The 19,000-nt window shown below is 37.5% G+C and overlaps 1 non-coding gene across 1 annotated transcript; it reads left to right on the top strand.

Moving 5' to 3' along the window:
* The first annotated feature begins 5,124 nt into the window (after positions 1–5,124).
* On the top strand, positions 5,125–5,234 carry LOC131405068 (U6 spliceosomal RNA). Its single transcript, XR_009219929.1, has one exon. It is a non-coding gene; the product is annotated as a U6 spliceosomal RNA (small nuclear RNA).
* Positions 5,235–19,000: the final 13,766 nt, after the last annotated feature.

Here is a 19,000-nt window from a genome sequence, read left to right as displayed (position 1 = left end):
TCACAATAGCCAAGACTTGGAAGCAACCTAAGTGCCCATCAAGGGACGAATGGATAAAGAAGATGTGGTATATATACACAATGGAATACTACTCAGCCATAAGAAACGATGAAATCCAGCCATTTGTGACAACATGGATGGACATTGAGGGTATTATGCAAAGCGAAATAAGTCAGAGGGAGCAGGTCAAATACCACATGATTTCCTTCATTAAGTAGTAGATAATAACAACAATAAACAAACACATAGAGATAGAGATTGGATTGGTGGTTACCAGAGGGGAAGGGGGGAGGGAGGAGGGTGAAAGGGATAATTCGGCACATGTGTGTGGTGATGGGTTGTAATTAGTATTTGGGTGATGAACATGATGTAATCTATGCAGAAACAGAAGTATAATGATGTACACCTGAAATTGATACAATGTTATAAACCAATGTTACTGCAATAAACAAAAAATTAAAAAAAAAAACGAATTTCATTGCTTTTTATGGGTGAACAATATTCCATTATATATACCACATTTTGTTTATCCATTCATCTGTTGATGGACATTTGGGTTGTTTCCACTTTTTAGCTATTGTGAATAGTGCTTCTTTGAACACTGTTGTAAAGTGTCTGTTTGAGTCCCTGCTTTCAATTCTTTAGGGGTATACACCTAGGAGTGGACTTGCTTGATCATATGGTAATTCTACATTCAACTTTTTGAGGAAATGCCAAACTGTTTTCCAGAGGGGCTGCACCATTTTACATTTCCCCCAGCAATGCACAAGGGTTTCAATTTCTCCACATTCCTGCTAACACCTAATATTTCTCGTTTTCTGATAAATGGTATCCTAACGGGTTGAAGTGGTATCTCATTGTGGTTTTAATTTGCATTTCTCTAGTGACTAGTGATGTTGAGCATCTTTTCATGTGCTTATTGGCCATGTGTATATCTTCTTTGGAGAAATGTCTATTCAAGTCCTTTCCACTCCTAAAACATCTTTACATTTTTCAATTGGGTTGTTTGTTTTTTTGTTGTTGAATTGTAGGAGTTTTTTATATAGTCTAGATTTAATCCCTTATCAGATATATGATTTGCAAATATTTTCTCCCATTCTGTAGATTGTCTTTTCATTCTCTTGATAGTGTCCTTGGATGCACAAAAGTTTTAAATTTTTGAAGTTCAATTTATCTATTTTTCCTTTTGTTGCCTTTGTTTTTGGTGTCATATCCAAGAAATCATTGCCAAATCCAATGTTATCAAGATTTCCCCGTGTTTTCTAAGAGTAAAACCTCATTTTTAAGTTCAACATATTCTATTTACAAATCTAATAATTTAAAATATAAAAGATCACTTTTATTTCTTATTAGATTAATATTCAATTAATTATAAGTTTAAAAAGATTAAATCTCCCTAAAACATTTTAAACTATGTTTTCAAATTTTGCATAATCTTCACACACTTCAAATATCTGACGGAATAGACTTTCAAACCTAAAAAGCATAATTTACGTAAACACTTAAGTAACCAACAAACACATACAAATTATCACAAAAACAATTACAAAACATATCCCTAAACTAATACAAAAATAGGAATTCTATACATTTGAGCTATATCATCATTTTCTATACATTCCCAGGGTTGCAGAATCACTTATCCAACCAAAGGTAGCAGATTTTCCATCTTACTAAGCCTAAACTTGGGGGCTACAAAAGTGCCATAGATTTGGGTCTGTCAGAGATTCTGAACCACTTACTGAGCCCTTTCTTACAATAATGGGCATTCTCCTGCCTACTCATTTTCTTGCAATCTAGAAAGTAGATAGACAACACAGATCTGAGCTCAGAAAAGAAATTAGAAATAGAGACACATATTGGAAAGTCCTGGTCAAGAACTGAGAGTTAAAGTTGCTGCAGATCCCAACAGAGAGAGGATATGCTCTCCAGGCTCTTTTTTCCTTTTATTTTATTTTATGTTTTTGGTGAGGAAGATTGGTCCTAAACTAACATCCGTTGCCAATCTTCCTCTTTTTGCTTCAGGAAGATTGTCACTGAGCTAACATCTGTGCCAATCTTCCTCTATCTCTGTATGCGAGATGCCACCACAGCATGGCTTGATGAGCGGTGTGTAGGTCTGTGCCCAGGATCTGAACCTGCAAACCCCGGGCTGCCTGAAGCGGAGCGTGCAAACTTAACCACTACACCACCAGACCAGGCCCCCTTTTTTCCTTTTAATTGCCTACTGTGACTTGATAAGAATCTTCTTTCTGCCTGATTGGATGCCATATTATTTTCTTATCTTTCTTTTGACCTCCCTTTTATTGGCAAACCCCTTGAGCTTAGAAAGCTTTAACCAATATCAACTGTCCTCCTTTTGGGAAAGTTTCCCTTGCTTTCATATGGCTACCGTCTCCCGGATTTTCTTTCATCTGTCCCCACTGCCTCTTTTGTTCTCCGATCCTTTTGCTCTTTCTGCCTCCCCGCACTGCGTAAAGGTGCTCAATCCCCACAGTTCAGAGCAGAGCCTTCTAGTTCTCTCTATATCCTCTCTCCAATGGAATCTTTAGCAACCTCAACTCTCAGCTTTTGACTAGGACTTTCCAATCTGTATCCCTATTTCCAATTTCCTTTTTGAGCTCAGATCTGCACTTTCTATCTACTGCTAGAAATTTGCACTTAGATTTCTTGCCTTTAATTCACACTCAACTCACCTAACATAAAATTTTTTATCCTTTTCACAAACTAACACCTCCTCTGACTTTCTCTTTTTGGTACTAGCACTCTCCCAGGCCGGAGACTTGAAAAGTGGTGGCCTTATAAAAAGAGAGGATTTGGGGTTTTAGGGGCAAGAAGAGAAGAAGGAATGATGGAACAAAATTAACATATCTAGCATAGAATCTGCAGAGGGAACAAAACAAAACACAGGGCTTATGGGTTGCATTCCTGATTTGTTGCTGTATGTCCTGCTAGGTTTAATTGCTATGGAACAGAGTTGCCCCAGACCAAATCAAAGCTCTGTAACTCCATCCGTTGGGGAGGGACGAGCTTCCTGGTGGGCTAAAGCTTTTCCCACTAGTTAAAACAAACAAACAAACAAACAAACAAACAAACCTATTTTAATAAAACAGAGCTCAAGTGTTTTTCTTTTCAGAACCATCCAAGCTAATCTTTGGCATCCAAGGTCACAGCTCCCTGAACTTGATCTCCGCGGGTTCTGTTGTACTCAAGCATCCTGGAGATTTCTTTGACTCCTGTCTCTTCCTCAACTTCTCATATTCGGTCTGACAGCAACTCATATTTTCTTTCTTTAATATGTCTCTCAAATGTGTGTATTCTTTTCCACTCTCTCTACCACCACCAGGCCCAGGTTTTTATGATCTTATTCCTGAAGTACTTTGGCCAATATTTGCCGATCTCTTTGCCAATGGTCTTTCTCCCTTTGATGATCAAGTCTTGCTGTCAGAAAGGACCTTGAAGTAAGTTAGTCCAAAGTCCACCCAATTCTTCTATCACTTCCCCAGTGCCTCTCACTGCTCCTCTAACCTGGGATAATTATAATCCATCTCAAGCACAGTGATGCAGTTGAGTACCATATGACTCCCTTTCTTCAAAAACCTTCAATGGGTTTTCCAGAGCACATTTGAACCCCTGACCTCATATTTAAGTAAGGCTCACACAATACAATAGTGGTCAACTTCTTCAGCCTCATATTTCACCACAGCCTCTTTCACCACCCACAGTAAACCACGTATAGTTCCTCAAATATACCACGCAATTTAACTCTGCTTATCTGTCCACTTGGTTCTCTCTCTCCTAGAATGTTCCATTCTCTGCTTACCAAAATCATGCTTATTCTTCAAGATCTAAGGTTCAAATGCTCCATTTGAAATTGTTTTCTCCTCTCTGTTCCCATAGCATTTCACTTATATTATATAGGAAATGACTTTACTAGTAGATGTGCATATGTTTAGCTCCTTCAGAAAACTGTGAACTCCTTGAGGATATATATTATGTGGTATTTTTGTCTTCTTGAGAAATTAAGAAGTCCTATTCTCCTAACTTTCTGCTTTTCAGGCATTTTGGTTGATCTTATATGCGGTTGATCTTATATTTGGTTGATCTAATTATTAATGAAACATTCAGTCTCTCACTCTGCACTGGCAGTACAGGGGCTGCAAGTTTGAATTCTTGACACAAAGAATACATTGAGGCTAATGGCTATAGTGGTAACAGTACAACTGCTTTCCTGGCACAGAATGGCAATGAGGGAGACTGTAACTTCTAGTGCCTGGTGATGGCAACATTTTCCTCATTGGACCTGCTCATGGGACATAGTTTTGAGCGTTCTTCCTAAAAGCTTAGCCTTGAGCCTAATGTTCCAACCATCCCAACCATTCTGTGAACTACCTCATACCCTTTAATAAAACTCCTTTGCCACTCAGTCAGCCAAAGTTAGTTTCTGTTCCTTACAACCAAGAACCCTGACTGATAAAAATATTTTCCTTATATACTTTCCTTTCCCTATAGACCAACTAAGTCAGGATCATAATATTTAACAAGACTTTACTGAAGGCTCAGGGATAACACAATGAAAATACAACACTGAAAATAACCCGTCACAGGCTACTAGATAATTGCTGCTCTTAAGGCCTACAAACCCAGCCTACGCTCCTAGGGAAAATTTCCCTGGCCTCTGTGTCTGGTTTCTGACATGGCTACCTGTACAGAAGCTAGCTTTACCCCTACCAGGGCCAATTATCCTTAGGCACAGAAGGCACAATGCTTAGGGCCCACAATACTTTTAGGGACTGATGAAAATGTTTTAATTTTAATTTTTTAAAATGGAATTTTAAAAATGGATATACTTATAATAAATATAACACATATAAATGATAATAAAATATAATAATGAATCCAGCCTGGATTAGGCAACAGAGTCATAAAATAAAATATATGTATGTGTGTATGTGTGTATCTGTGTATAGAGCAGAATAGTGAAATAAAAAACAGACCAACATATACAGTCAACTGAATATTTATAAAAGTACCAAGTCAATTCAATGGGATAAGAAAGCCTTTTAAACAAATCGTGTTGGAACAACTGGAAAAATTTATGGAAAAAAAATAAACCTTGAATACTTGGGCAGCACATATACTAAAATTAGAGAGATTAGAGATTAGATTACAGAAGATTAGCATGGCCTTTGGGCAAGGATGACATGCAAATTCATGAAGCTGTCCATATTGTTAAGAGAGTTGATCTAAGTGTTCTCACCACACAAAAAAATTGTAACTATGTGAGGTGATGGATATGTCAATTAGCTTGATTGTAAATAGATACTTTATCTATTTACAACATATATGTATATCAAATTCTTTAATTAGAACAATCTAATTAAATAATGGGCAAAAACCTGAACAGACACCTCACCCAAGAAGATATGCAAATAAGCCTATGAAAAGATATTCAATATCATATGTCATTAGGCAATTGCAAATTAAAACAATAATGAGATACCACTGCACACCTATTAGAATGGCCAAAATCCAAAACACTAACACCACCAAATGCTGGGAGGATGGGAAGAAACAGTAATTCTCATTCATTCCTGATGGGCATGCAAAAAGGTACAGCCACTTTGGAAGACAGTTTGGTGGTTTCTTAAAAAACTAAACATACTCTTACCATATGATCCAGCAATCACGCTCTTTGGTATTTACTCAAAGGAGTTGACAACTCTGTCCACACAAAAACCTGCACACCAATGTTTGTAGTAGCTTTATTCATAAATGTCAAAACTTGGAAGCAACCAAGATGTTCTTCAGTAGGTGAATGGATAAATAAACTGTGGTATATCCAGAGAATGGAATATTATTCAGTGCTAAAAAGAAATTATCTATCAAACCATGAAAAGACATGGAGGAACCTTAACTGTATATCACTAAGTGAAAGAAACCAATCTGAAAAGGCTATGTACTATATGATTCTAACTATGTGACATTCTGGAAAAGGCAAAACTATGGAGACGGTAGAAAGATCAATGGTTGTCAGGGGTTGGGGGGTGGGAGAGATAAATAGGCAGAGCATAGGGAATTTTAGGGCATTGAAACTATTCTGTATGATACTATAATTGTGGTTAAATGTCACTATACATTTGTCCAAATCCACTGAATGCACAATGCCAAGAATGAACCCTAATGTAAACTACGGACTTTGGGTGATAATCATGTGTCAATTGATAATAATGTGTTCATTGATTGTAGCAAATATACCACTCTGGTGCAGGATGTTGATAGTCGGGGAGACTATACATATGAAGGGGCAGGGAGTATTTGGGAATTCTCTATACTTTCTGTTCAATTTTGCTGTTAATCTAAAAGTGCTCTAAAAAAAATAAAGTCTATTAAAAATGCAAGCCATGAACTGAGAGAAAATATTCTTAATACATATATCTGATAAAGATCTTATATCATAATATATAAAGGACTCCTACAAATCAAAAATAAAAGGATAAAAAGCTCAGTTTAAAAATAGGTAAAAGAACAGACATTTCACAAAAGTAGACATACAAGTGGCCAATAAGCACGTTAAAAGACCCTCAACATCATTAGTCATCAGGGAAATATTAATTAAGACCACTCTGAAATTCTACTTCACACGCACGAAAATGGCTAAAACTAAAAAGATGGACAATATCAATTGTTGGTGAGCATGTTGTACAAGTGAAACTCTCATACACTGCTGGTGGGAGTATAAAATGACAGCATTTTTGGACAACTGTTTGGGAACTTCTTATAAAATTATACACCCACCCAATGACCCAGCAACTCCAATCCTACGTATTTATCCAAGAGAATGAAAATATACATTCACAAAAACTTGGCCAAGAATGTCAACAGCAGCTTTATTCCTAACCGCCAAAAACTGGAAGCAAATACAAACATCCATCAACAGGATTATGGACTTTTTAAAAATGTTGTATACTTATACAAAAGAATATTCCTCACTAATAAAGTGGAATGAACTACTAATACAACAATATGGATGAATCTCTAAAACATTGCACAGAGTAAAAGAACCAGATACTAAACAATACATATTGTGTAATTCCACTTACTTGACATCACAAGCAGACATACTAACCCACTGACTGAAGGAGGACATGAAGGAACTTTCTAGGGATGATGTGTCTTATACCTTGATTGGGGTGTTGGTTACATGAGTATATACATTTGTTAAAACTCATCCAATTGTACACTTTATATCTCTGCATTTCACTGCAAGTAAATTTTACCTCCGTAAGACAGAACTATGACGATATAATTACCTTAAGCTGGTTAAGCAAGACGTAGCATTTACACATCTTTTTCATTTTTTCCCTCTCATGCCTAGAAAAGTGTCCGGAACACAGTGAGTGCTCAATACATATTTGAGGAAAGTCAAACAAATGAACCAATTGTTTTGGCAGTTTATAGACATACAATGAGACATTCAGGTAGCTCCTTTTAGGCATGTGTTTAGTTTCCTACTGATAACTCCATATAAAGAGACAGACCTTCCTTCTGAGCTTTTCTTAGGCTGTCAATGATCACTCTAGCTGTGAGCATATTAACTCTCTCTCTTTTTTTTTTTTTGTGAGGAGATCAGCCCTGAGCTAACATCCGCCAATCCTCCTCTTTTTTTTTTTTTGCTGAGGAAGACGGCCCTGGGCTAACATCGGTGCCCATCTTCCTCCACTTTATATGGGACACCGCCACAGCATGGCTTACCAAGCAGTGCGTCGGTGCGCGCCCGGGATCCGAACCAGCGAACCCCGGGCCGCCGCAGCGGAGCGCGCGCACTTAACCGCTCGCGCCACCAGGCTGGCCCCAGCATATTACCTCTCTTTGGCAATCAATATACATGTATGTATGTGTGTCTCCAGAGTATAATCAATTGTCTTGGGTTATTCTCTTGTGATAGAAGCTGTCTAATGTGACTAATTACTTTAAAAAATTATCTTATTACATAAATGTATTGTAAAAATAAACTGAAAACTAAATCACAAGTACTTTTGAGAAAGACATCTTTGCTCAATTAATAATTTTCAAGATAATTTTCCCTCAAAAACAGAGGAATGGCTGCAAAGTTATTCCATATTGTGTATTTTTTGTTCCAAGGCTGTTTCCAAACTAAAGTATTTATTATGAGAAATATTTTCTCTACTAATAATTTTAAAGTTTTTTAAAAAATAAAACGATTATTTAACTATAGATAGATAACTCAGGTTAGGCTAATGTGGAAAAAAATCTTTTTTTCTTAGATGTACATCCTTAAAATGAAATCACTTTCAATACTTAAATGTGACTTGAAAGAATAGATTTTTTTAAAGCTTCAGTAAAAAAAAGCAGATGGCAGATGAAGATGTGTTATTGAATTCTAGCTATTAAAATGTGATGTCTAAGGGCCGGCCTGGTGGCGCAAGCGGTTAAGTGTGCACACTCCACTGCAGCGGCCCAGGGTTCACCGGTTCGAATCCTGGGCGCGCACTGATGCACTGCTTGTTGAGCCAGGCTGTGGCGGCATCCCATGTAAAGTAGATGAAGATGGGCACAGATGTTAGCTCAGGGCCAGTCTTCCTCAGAAAAAAGAGGTCGATTGGCATCAGATATTAGCTCAGGGCTGATCTTCCTCACACACAAAAAATTAAAAATTAAAAAAAAAATGTGATGTCTAAATCTCAGAAGAGTATGGAGCAAATGGGGATGTGTAAATGTTAATATTTACATATCAGAGCTGTATTTTTCAAGAATGTTTTGCTTTAGATTAAGTAAAAGTTACTCAGAAAATCTTAGGTCTTTCTCAAAATGAAAATAATTGCATTTCAAAAGCCAGAAGTTTCAACAACTTCCAGATTAAGAAATGAAGTCCCAGTTGATTTGAAAAGATGACTGGAGAACTTTTACTCTATTATATAACTGGCATAAAAGGAAACTTCTGAACCACCTACAAGTTCTGATTCTCTACTTTCAAGCTGAGGTCACATTCCTTTCCCCTGTCTGTCATGGGATGGCCTCCTCCATTAAGCATACATCTGGTTTAAATTCCTGCCATATGTGATAAATCAATGCATAACAGATAATAAATTTGGAAGTCTATATTCCTATAGGCTTTGGCTTCTATTCTCTTAGTCTTTGCAAGTCTGATGATTTTTCCATCTTTGCTTATCTATGTTATAGTCATAAGCAAAGACCCAAAATACAGAATGTACTTTAGAACTAAGAGCTTTTCTCCAAAGGCAATCAGTAGGAAACTTGAAATGACCAATCCTTCCTGCTGCTGTGTCTTTATGAGCTTTGAAAAGCTGAACCCACCATTTCACAGCTTCTTGTGCTATTGTCCTTTTTATCCAATTATGTTTAGTAATTGGAGATTATTACAAAAGTACAATGGATATTCACTATTTGGATTATTCATACATTTATTTTTTTATTTTAGTACAACTATTCAAAAACCCTAGCACTATTTTTATTAGCTAAAGCAAGGCTACCAATTGTGAGAAGGCAGTTTAGAATAGTGGTTAAGGATATGGATTTGTCCACTCTATCTCTTGAGATGACTTAGGCAAGTATTGAACTTCTTTAAATCTCTATTTTCTAATCCATAAAATGATAATAATGGTGGTAACTTCCTCATAGTATTGTTGTAAAGATTAAACAAAATGATACTTGTAAAATACTTAGCACGGTACCTGACACATACAGAGTTGATGAGGTTGTTGGCTATTAGCATAGTTGTCAATTTACCTACAACTCTTCTAATTCCCAGGATTAAAGGTAAAATTGCCAAGACTGGAGCCCTATGAGAGATGCTGTTCCATAGTGTGTAATTAATAATGAGCCTCAAGGGAGAGTTATTCCTATTGCCTTTCTCTTATCAACCTCACCACATTTGGTATGTGTCTGTCTCCCCTACTAGATGCTTTCTCCCCTACTAGATGCTGAGTTCTTTGAGAATAGGGTCAATGTCTTATGTCTCTTTGAATTACTGAGTCTGATTAATTGTAGACTCTTGCTAAGGGAATGTATAAATGAACATGTATGCAAATACACTTAAAACATTAATTTTACATTTGAGTTATTTATGTAGTTTTAAGTAATTATAAAGAATAATTTATTTTAATTCCCTCAGGTCTAGTAAAGCAATATAGATATTAAAGCCACAAATAAAAGAACAGTTAACAATCATATATTGTTCTCTTTTACGTTTCAAAGAGGAGGTCCAGTTTATGCATTTTATGTTTAAGATAACTATTAGACATCCAAGTGGAGGGGCTGAATAGAGTGTTGAACATAAGTTTGGAGAGGTCCTTAAGTTTCCAGAAACTTATAGAAGACCATACGTTTGGAGAAAATTAGGAGTTGTCAACATATGGGTAGTACTTAGAGCCATGTGACTGAATAGGATCACACAGGGAGAGGACATAAATTAAGAGGAAAAAAGGTCCTAAGACTAAACCCTGGGTCATTCCAAAACTTAAAAGTTTCGGGTGATGATGAGAAGCCACAAAAGAGACTAAGCTGGAGAGGGTCAGAGAAACTAGGAGAACCAAGAGAAAGCCAATCATCTTATGTTCAGCTCTCATTGTCCCTGGCTCTTTTAATCTCACTCTCTGATTCCTTCCATCTGTCTCAGGAGATTTTCCAATTTGTGCTATTTGGATCCACACCTCTAGTTATCCTAACTGACCCTCTGCTTCTCATGACCCTCACTCAATAATTCTCTGTTTTGCCTGTGTCTTCAGATTCGGCCCACTTCCAACTTTAGGACCTAGAGTTGAGGTCAGGGGTGTCCCTTTGCCAGCCTTAGCTCACATCAGCCATGTTGTACCTCGCCCTTATTCTTCATCTCTCTTGTCATCCTCTCCACTAGAGGAGAAAGAGACAGTTACTCTTGATGTTCTTGGCTTCAGACCACTCATTCAGCTTTCAAGTGGCTGCCTTGCACTGCCTTAAACTTGTCCTGACCCCTGCTGCCCTGGACTTCCTCCTCGCCTGTGTCATTGTATTCTTGCTCCAGCTCTGGGCATTTGTCCACTTTGGACAAACAACCTGTCCTTTTCAGCCAGTCCCTGAGTCCCTCTATCTCTGCACAACCCCACCACTCCTCTACCCAGACTCGAGTAGCTAGTGCTCTCACTGTGACCCCTCAGGTCATTTGAGCCACAATTGCAAGGAGGTCAAGTCTCCTGAACCCAGCCTAATATATTGCCTCAGCTTTTTACCATATGGTAATCTCAAAGAGTCTGGAAAATAAAAATTCCCTGGGATAGTGGTGTGTAAGATGAAAAATTCCAATATTTGATTCTCAACCTACAATTTGTGCTTACTTCCAGCAATCACATGCGAAATCAGTAGGAATTCCTTGAGGGAGTACTAAGGAGTCTAATTAGCAAACAACACCTGAAATTTCCCTTAGAGACTGTGGGATATAAATTAGTAGGAGGAGAATAGTATCCCAACGTAACTATAAAGGTCCTAGAACTCTCTTATAGGATTGCTATTTGAGGAATCCATAATCGTTGGTTGGTCCTTGTTTAGCCTAAATTCTTACTAGGTAGGGTTAGGAATGATTAGGGAAATGGAGATTGAAGTCTAGTAATAAGCCATTTGAATCCCTGAGTTTCAAGGCCACTACAAAACTAAATCTATAGAAACTGAGTAAAGAATTTCCAAGTTCTAGCTTTTCTATTTATTTTGGCTGATGATGCCTGACCTAGAACACCTGTTTTCTTTACATCAGTCCTTCAGTTAATAACAGGTAGATATATGCTGAAATTTTCACTCATTTTTATTAGATAAGTTTACTTTTTATATGTAATTGTACCTTTACTGCTTTTACGATAAAACACAATGTTTTATTCCATTGTGAAACATTCAAACAATACAGAAATTAAGAAATAATTTAGAAACTGAAAGTTCTCAGTCCTCCTTTCCTTAAATATAATCCCTCAATAGTTTAGTGTATATTCTTTTGAATGTTTTTGTATTACAGAAATGGAATATATGGCACATATTGCTGAGAAAGTTGATTTTTTACTTGATAATATATCTTTGACATCTTTCTACATCAGTACTGGTAGCTCTATCTCATTCTTTTTAACAGCTATATGATGTAGTACTGTATAAATATACCAACATTTAGTTAGCCAAAAAGTGGATTATATTCAGGTTTTTACAAACAGAAATTGCCCTCTTAAGAGGTTGTGTCATTTTTCATGCACAACAACGTGTGTGATATCTGTGTTCATAAACATGGACCAACAATGAGTACTACAATTGCATGAACATGGTAGGTAGAAAATTATATCTACTCAAATTCGCATTTTCTAAATGTTATTGTACTGATTAAACTAGATACTATTGTAAAATATATAAAGCCAGTATTTTTAGTGACTGCTTTTAAAAAATTGTAATTATTATCATTACTTGGCATACCAAATGTCTCTCAGGAGTAAGGCATATATATATACATACATACAGAAATATATATATATTTAATACATGTATATTACATTGTGTCAAGTGCTGCCCATATCAAGATGAGTCATAACTTGTGTTGAAAAATGAATAAGGACGTGGTGTCCTCATGCAACTTTCACTCTAGTGGGAGGGGGGATGTACTTGCACACTACTAATCTAAGCAAGTGAATGCGGGAGAGAGACAGATGCTAAATGTGGTTTGAGAACTAGTCAAATTTCAACTTCCAATTGGAATATTAGGATTAATGTATAGCATTTTTAATTTTTACTCTTGGTATGAAATGGTAGTGTGTTTTGACAGGACTCTTTAAAATCAACATCTAAATACATTTCTACTTGAAAGTCTACCAACAACAAACTTTCCTGTTGGTCATTATTTTTCTTTGGGTAGCTGCAACAATATCCCATGACATTCCTAACTCGGGTTTGCCTGACCCAAGATCATTCCTGGAGTATTCAATACCCAAGACAATAACCTCATTGCTTCTCTGTTCTTTTCCACTAAAGACCTCTATATTTTCTGCATTTGTTGATAGAGACAGTTCTTTTTCTATACCATAAATGGTATGGTGTCTACGGGTTATGTTTGTGACATCTTTTTGTAATGCATTTTGCATTCACTATGAGTCAAGCCCCAAGCTAAAGGCTGAGATGAGAATATGGCCAAGCCTAATTCAAGAGCCAAGTCAGGAAATGAATAGGTTGGCAAATAGCTAAGAACTGGATCATGTGGAAGAAGGGACAGCTGTGTTGAGGTCAGGCCCATAATAGTCTTTCAAATTTTAGGAAAGGGTCAAATCAGGGCAGCTAATGTGATGGGGTCCAAGAGTGAAGACTGGAGGCTAAGAATGTGTAAATGGCAAGAAGTGAAGGAACTGGAAATCCACTAACTATGAAAATCAATACTGTTCTAGAACAAGAACTAATTAGATCAGAGGAAGAGTGAGTGTTGGAGAGGGACACAATAAGGTGAGTTAGGCTACCCATATATCCCTAACAGGATACTATGATAAGAAGGTTCAGTTGCAGCTACCTTTATCCCATCTTACTCTATATGTAGCAGACTTCATTACTCTTAAGGAACCACAGTCAATTCTGATCTTACAAGCATGATCTATGAAATATGTTTATTTAAAAAATGATAAAAATTTTCTACAGACTAAAATCCTTATAAAATAACTCTTCCTGGATATAATACATAAAACCTCAGTATTCTTGGTTGACCAGAATGGTTTTCAGATTTATCTGAATTATAACCTACTTGAGTATGTTATTCAATGTATATCTAAATGGTTTGCTTTTGTGGAGTATAAAATGCTAATGACTCAGCAGATGGATACTGCAGGGGTTTCCTGATCTTGATGTAGTCTAAAATAAAATAAAAATTTGCTTTGTATGGGTGGGATTTGGCAGTTCTTTTAAATTCTTTACCAAAAAACATTTCCAAGAAATGTGTTAGATAAGGGATGTCTTTACCCTCCACTCTCTTACCCCACAAAAACTATTCTAGCACCACCCTTGTTTTAAGTGGGAAAAACTAAAATGTCCACAAAGGCAGTTTGAGTGAGTTCTAACTTGATTTAAATATTGTGCACTCTTCATCTGTATTTTCCCACGGGGATCTTCCAAACTTCTTTTCCAGAGAAATTTCCATTTTAGTTCTGAATTTTGATCTTAATTATCTATTCCATGTTAGTTTCCAGGATGATTCTTGGTGTTCCTAGATCATTGCCAAGGCACAAATCTCATCTCTTGCAGTAAACATTTTGAAAGGAAAAAAACTTACAAAGTTTGTTTGAATGGAATAAACTTTCTTCATATTAGAAAACTAAAGTCAGTAATTATGAAATCTTACTTTATATTTGAAGTTGTATATCACAATAATATCTCCCATTTATGCACTCCATTATTAAGTACAAAGAAACAGTTGGCTATTTGTGCTACATCAGAATGAAAACTTTTATTCATTCTTTTGACTTTTCAAACACATGCCAGTTCATTATTTCAATAAAATGCACTAACAGATGTTAGGCAGAATGTGGCCACATCTGGGACATATAAAATACCATTCCAAGTCTCCATACGAGGGAAATAGAAATATTGTTTAGTTCTCCCCAAAAGTCTAACTAGCCCATCTTATTTAATCTGTTTAACTCCTTTAAGTTGGACAGTTAAGAGTAGCAACAATTATTTTGGTTGTCTTGGGAATATAAAAAGGAACAATGAACTAAAACACCAAAGGAAGTATCACAAAAAAAATGCACTATGCTGAAACACAAATAAAACTTCACTAAAGCTTGTGGCTAGAGCTATATTTTTTCAGCTGAAGAGGCTGTAAATCTTGAGTTGCCTGCATCCTGAAGCCACCTTGAATTACAGCTCTCTTTAGGCCTTTCTACAACATCCCCACTTAATTTGACCCTTTCAATGAAAGCACAACACATCTAAAAGATGGCAAAAAAAGATTTGGTAGAAGATATATTTTGACAATAGTATATATATAGTGATTAAATCTCAAGCTATTCCAGTCTTCTAACCTACCTTTTAGTTTTAAAGATTTTATTTATTTATTTATTTTCCCCCCAAAGCTCCAGTAGATAGTTGTATGTCATAGCTGCACATCCTTCTAGTTGCTGTATGTGGGACCCGGCCTCAGCATGGCCGGAGAAGCGGTGCGTCGGTGTGTGCCCGGGATCCGAACCCGGGCCACCAGCAGCGGAGCGTGCGCACTTAACCACTAAGCCACAGGGCCGGCCCTACCTTTTAGTTTTAATTATGTTTTGTTTTCTTAAAGCAAGTTTTCTAAGAAAACAAAAAACCTCCTGGTTTTCTGTCAATGGATCAGGTTCATATACTATTATATTTAGCATCATCTCTAGCTTCTTGAAAATAGAGCACACTGAGGATTGGAGTAGATACTAGTACTGGCAGGAAGCTCTGGAGACATCTGTCTCATGCACTGCTCACCCATTAGAAAGAAGAAAAATGCTGGAGTTGTGTATACAGCACAGAGTGGGAAGGCATGTGTGGTATAATGGAAAGTATCCTGGACTTGGAGTCAGATGACCTAGGTTTGAGCCTCAGCTCTGCCACTTACAAGCTCAACGTTTGGGAGAGTTAGTTAATCACACATTTCCCTTGTCTGTAAAGTAGGAATAATACCTTGGAGGATTGTTCTGAAGATTCAATGAAATAATGGATATAAAAGTGCTCTATAAACTGTGATACACACATAGCTCATTATTAACAGGCTATTGGTGGCCTACAATCTTCACCTCAGATGAGTAGATAACAACTAGATATTTGAAGCATAGCTGAAAGGAAATCTATGTGGTGGGTATAGGATAGGCAGGTGTGAATTTCCATTTAAGACACCACCCAAATAGAGAAAGCCTCTGGGGGGACTAAATGCAATCTTGATAGAAATTTCTGCTCTTAAGTGATAAAAGTGAGGCAAATCAAGCTCATAGGTACTATTCTATTTCATATACACACTGGGATCAAAGTTTCCCAGTCTTTCATTCTCTTAACATGTATTTATTGAGTGTCTACTATATGTGCCAAGCATTGTGCTAGTTTCTAGGTATACACTAGTGGACAAGATTTCTGCTCTTAAGGAACTTATGTTCTACTCACAGTATTATTTTTATTCCAAGTGCTTGGCAAAGTATTGACACACAGAAGATGTTCAATAAAAGTTGGTTGAGCTGAACTAATTTTGTAGCAGAACCACACCAGAAAGCTAGTAAAGAGGTGATTTTTGTGATCAGAGATGCCTACTCAATTTACTGTATGATTAACAGGGGACTACTTCTGAAGTTTTGAGGGAAAAGAATCTTTTTAACTAGAGTTCGTCTAGTCATCCACCTACAATACGATACTTGTATTATGTAGTGTTAATTTGGTGTTTTCTTACCTAAAATATGATTATCACTTCCAATTAGAAAGTCTTAACATGGGGGCAGAGTGTTAGTAAAAACGTTTTTCAGGGTGGTATCCTTTATGTCAAGTCAAAAAATTAGCAAAAAGAATGTAGGCTGGATATGTCAAATCACTATCGATAGACTGTGGACTTGATATTGATTTAATCTACAGTTAAAACAAAGAGGTAGAAAATGGAAAGTCCATTCTATTTACATGACAGTCAGCTCCTAACAAGCACTGATAGTTTATTTTTGAAAGCATAACTTTCTTGAAGCCACTCAAGAAAGCCAGTGTTATAGAATAAAACTTCTTGGAGTTTTTTCACAATATCTAGGAGCTGACTGGTTGGGTCAGGGTGGTTGTCATTAGTATTGTTCACCAATACCCCCACTTCTCCTCCTGAACTCGGTTCAAGGACTCAGTTCAAGGACTCAGTCCCCTTGTAGATAGAGAAGGCTATGTAACTAGTTTGGGCCGATGAAATGTGATCAGTGATGTGTTTCCTTTCCAATCTAAGGCTGTGAAAAGTTCATGGTCACTGTCTTCCTCTGTCACACAGACTTAGTTGTTGTGTTCTAGGTCATACAGTTACAAGATGGTGGACCCTCCGTCAATCTGGTTCCTAGAATGACTGGAACAGAGTGAGTCTGATTCACATAAAGCATGAAGCATAAGCAAGCAATAAACTTTTGTTGTGGTAAGGCATGGAGATTTTGGAGATGTTTGTTACAATACCACAACATAGCACTAGTGTTATAGTATATAAACTTTCCTGATTAATATAGTCAGGGAAGGCCCATAGTACTCTCAGTGCCAAGTTTCTGAGTAAGAAATAAAATAGATAATACGAGTTCCATTAATTTGTCAGTACTGTCTTTCATATTAAGGATGCTAGCCTGAGGTCTAGTTTTTTAATCACATTTAATCCAGATATCCCATAAGTTTTCCATTTTTCCACTAATTCTCCTGTGAATCTTTTTTAAGTACTATATTTAACTTTCATCCATAAAGTTCCTGTGCTTTCTACAAATGATCACTTTTCTCAAAATCAATTGAATTTCTTAATCTAACCACACATCATTATTTTCATAAGCATTTTAACTAGAGCAAAAGGTTCTGAATTAATTGAACTACACATGCAGTTGTCATGAATAAAGTGCTTCTGCAACTGCACTGTCTAGACAGTGGACCCTTACAGGAAGAGAGAAGTAGAAGCATTCCCGATTATCTTGATTTTTTTTTTTCACATTGGAGGAACGACTTGTAGAGTCTTGAGAACTGTCATTTCTTATTTAAAGCTATAGACAGTAGGTGAAAGTTTTCAAGTCACTGAAAAAGAATAATGCTTTGTTCTTGTTTAATGGATTGTTAGGTAGGACACATACGTCGTCTTTAATATTTTAACGCCTGTCCTCCTCCTTTCTTCCTATCCAAAGCTCTCTGTCCATCCTACTCATAGCCTAACTCCACAGGAAATCATCTCTGAACACACCAGCTGGAACTGATCCTTTCCTTTTCCAAAATCCTATGTAATTTCATACCATTTATTTGGCATTGCTTGTAGAGAGTTTTAGAGAGTTCAAAACCTGGATAGGACCTAAGAATCATTCAACACAATCCTCTCATTTTGCAAATGAGGAAAATAAAGTCCAGAAGAGTTATGTAATTTACTTAGGTCACATAGAGACACTTTGGAGGCTATAAACCTAGTTTGTCCAGTTCCCAGCACAGTCCATTCCTCTACGCCACAGGTGCCTTCACATTTAGTGTCTGGTATTGTGCCTATCTTTTCAAGACAACATGGCATCTCACCACTAGTACATCTTGAGGTCAGGGAACTCTCATTTCTTTGTTACTTCTTCAGTTTACAGCTTAATTTATACGCATTTTATATAATTTTTTGTAGATTAATTGGTTGTATTTTAGGCAATGATTACATCTATTTAATCTATTACTTCTTATACTCTCAAGTTCAGCAGATAATACTGGAAGGGGCCAAGGAGGTAGGAATTAAACAGCAGCAAGGTAAATACTAAGAGCTCATGAGAACAATCAGAATGCTTACAGTCGTCCAAGAATATACTTTTAGAATTGAAGGTCATTTTCCCTGGAACAATTACATCTTGTAGGGTCACTCTGCAGGGATGGAAAGAGTGTGTGTGTTGAAGGAGAGTGGCAGGCTGCCGAAGTTCAAGTGAAGTTCTAGAGGTGAACGCCTCATGAGGCTTTCTACCGGGTGGGATGGGTGTGAGAACAGGAGACAGTCACACACTGCTCGGAGCCCACACCCCAGCTGCCGGCCAGGGAGGCGTAACGCGGTGCCGAGGCAGGGGAGAAAATGCCAAAAGAGAGCTCACCGAGAACGAGGGGCCACAGGCGTCACCCCGGCGGCGCCCGGGGTCTGCGTCGGCCTCGCGGAGGGCGCCGGGGGCGGGGCCGGGCGGCCCGGGGCGGGGCGGCGGCTCGGGCCCTCCCGGCCAGCACGCGGCGGCGCCCCCTCCCCTCGCGCCGCGGGCCTCCCCGCGCCGTGCACGTCCCCGTCCCGCGCCTCCGCCCCCTCGCTCGCTCC

Source organism: Diceros bicornis, chromosome 4, assembly GCF_020826845.1.
Source record: "Diceros bicornis minor isolate mBicDic1 chromosome 4, mDicBic1.mat.cur, whole genome shotgun sequence".
NCBI classification, from domain to species: Eukaryota; Metazoa; Chordata; class Mammalia; order Perissodactyla; family Rhinocerotidae; genus Diceros; species Diceros bicornis.
Note: the sequence above shows the minus strand (reverse complement) of the source record. Positions and strands in the feature narration are given on the sequence as shown.